Source organism: Theropithecus gelada, chromosome 1 (genome assembly GCF_003255815.1).
Source record: "Theropithecus gelada isolate Dixy chromosome 1, Tgel_1.0, whole genome shotgun sequence".
Classification (NCBI taxonomy): domain Eukaryota; kingdom Metazoa; phylum Chordata; class Mammalia; order Primates; family Cercopithecidae; genus Theropithecus; species Theropithecus gelada.
This window is the reverse complement of record NC_037668.1, coordinates 60,337,220-60,340,142: the sequence shown is the minus strand read 5'-3', so window position 1 is coordinate 60,340,142 and position 2,923 is coordinate 60,337,220.

Sequence of the window (2,923 nt, the reverse complement as noted above, 5' to 3'; positions counted from 1 at the left end):
GGGGTCAGGAAATCCCTGCTCTCTCAGCCTAGGTCAGTGTCCATCTGGCTGAGCTTTTAGTGTTTGTCAGATACAGCCAGACAGTTGGGGAAACAAAACGTGTCTCCACGGCAACCCGCCTCCGCCTTCGAACTTGGGCAGTTCAGTGGTTTTGCAGGGCCCCTTTTGGGCCCAGTGCTGGGATGGGGTGGGTGAGGATGAGTTAATAAGGCTTTTGCATATGTGCACTGCATCCCCACACCCCAACATACTCAAATACCTCCACATACACTCCTTCCGTAGGTAAAATTGGATGTTCAGAATGGGGAAACTGGTTCCCAGAGAGGGCAATGTCTTATTGCCCAAGGACACACTTAGCAAGTTAGTAGCAAGACCAAAATAATGAGAACCAGGTTAGCTGTAGGGCTCCTTTTGCCCCGCGTAGTTTTCTCATTCTAGGATTCAATAATTACTTTAGAATATACATATGCATGTATGTTTTATGTGTACTGTATATTTATAAAAACATTTTTTTTTTTTTTTTTTTTTGAGACGGAGTCTCGCGCTGTGTCACCTAGGCTGGAGTGCAGTGGCGCGATCTCGGCTCACTGCAAGCTCCGCCTCCCAGGTTCAGGCCATTCTCCTGCCTCAGCCTCCGAGTAGCTGGGACTACAGGCGCCCGCCACCACGCCCGGCTAGTTTTTTGTATTTTTAGTAGAGACGGGGTTTCACCATGTTAGCCAGGATGGTCTCGATCTCCTGACCTCGTGATCCGCCCGCCTCGGCCTCCCAAAGTGCTGGGATTACAGGCTTGAGCCACCGCGCCCGGCCACATTTTTTTTTTTGAGATGGAGTTTCACTCTTATTGCCCGGGCTGGAGTGCGATGGCTCGATCTCGGCTCACTGCAACCTCCGCTCCCAGGTTCAGGCGATTCTCCTGCCTCAGCCTCCCAAGTAGCTGGGAATATAGGCATGTGCCATCATGCCCCGCTAATTTTGTAGTTTTAGCAGAGACAGGGTTTCCCCATGTTGGTCAGGCTGGTTTTGAACTCCCAACCGCAGGTGATCTGCCCGCCTTGGCCTCCCAAAGTGCTGAGATTACAGGCATGAGCCACCGCGCTGGCCAAAAGCATTTTTTTTTTGAGACAGAGTCTTGCTCTGTCGCCCAGGCTGGAGTGTAATGGTGCAATCTTGGCTCACGGCAACCTCCACCTCCCGGGTTCAAGCAATCCTCCTGCCTCAGCCTCCAGAGTAGCTGGGATTATAGGCACATGCCACCATGCCTGGCTAAGTTTTGTATTTTTAGTAGAGATGGGGTTTCATCATGTTGGTCAGGCTGGTCTCAAACTCCTGACCTCGTGATCCTTCTGCCTCGGCCTCCCAAAATGCTGGGATTACAGGCATGAGCCACAGCACCCAGTCCCCAAAACATTTTCTAAAGTAATGAAAAACATGTACACACATACAGTTGGGTTCTATGCTAATTTTTTTTTTTTTTTTTTTTTGAGGCGGGGTCTCACTCTCTCCCCAGGCTGGAGTGCAGTGGTGCAATCTCGGCTCACTGCAACCCAATCTCCGCCTCCCAGGTTCGAGCCATTCTCCTGCCTCAGCCTCCTGAGTAGCTGGGAATACAGGCATGTGCCGCGACGCCCAGCTAACTTTTGTATTTTTAGTAGAGACAGGGTTTCTCCATGTTGGTCAGGCTGGTCTCGAGCTCCTGACCTCGTGATCTGCCTTCCTAGGCCTCCCAAAGTGCTGGGATTACAGGTGTGAGCCACCGGACTCGGCTGATAACTAGTTTCTTTGCAGACCTCAGAATAAAGCTTCTCCTGATATTTTTATGAAGTTGTTAAAACTCTTACTACTGGCCAGGCGTGGTGGCTCACGCCTATAATCCCAGCACTTTGGGAGGCTGAGGCAGGTGGATCACAAGGTCAGGAGTTCAAGACCAGCCTGGCCAAGATACGGAAACCTTGTCTCCACTAAAATACAAAAAAATTAGCTGGTGTGGTGGAATGTGCCTGTAATCCCAGCTATTTGGGAGGTTGAGGCAGAGAATTTCTTAAACCTGGGAGGTGGAGGTTGCAGTGAGCCAAGATTGCGCCACTATACTCCAGCCTGAGCACAGAGTGAGACTCTGCCTCAAAAAAACAAACAAGGGCCGGGTGTGGTGGCTGACACCTGTAATGCCAGCACTTTGGGAGGCCGAGGTGGGCAGATCGCGAGGTCAGGAGATCGAGACCATCCTGGCTAACATGGTGAAACCCCATCTGAACTAAAAATACAAAAAAATAGCTGGGCGTGGTGGCGGGAGCCTGTAGTCCCAACTACTCAGAAGACTGAGCCAGGAGAATGGCGTGAACCCAGAAGGCAGAGCTTGCAGCCAGCTGAGATCGTGCCAACGCACTCCAGCCTGGGTGACAGAGGGAGACTCTGTCTCAAAACAAACACACAAACAAACAAAAACTCTTACTACTTACTCCTGCTTACCTATGAGACAGTATTTTCTAAATACCCACTAACTAAAACAAACTGCTGCAGGAGTAAATTGAATGCTGGCATTCAGATAAAACAATTACCACCCCCATAACTTAGGGTTTCAAATTTTTAGCCCATTAAAAATGTCATCGTAGGCCAGGCGCAGTGTCTCACACCTGTAATCCCCGCACTTTGGGAGGCCAAGGATGGAGGATAACCTGAGCTCAGGGGTTCAAGACCAGCCTGGCCAACATGGTAAAACCCCATCTCTACTAAAAATACAAAAATTAGTTGGGCGTGATGGCGGGCACCTGTAATCCCAGCTACTCAGGAGGCTGAGGCACCAGAACTGCTTGAACCTGGGAGGTGGAGGCTGCAGTGAGCTGCGATCACGCCACTGCATTCCAGCCTGGGCAACACAGTGAGAATCAGTCTCAAAAAAAAAAAAAAAAAAAAAAAAAAAAAG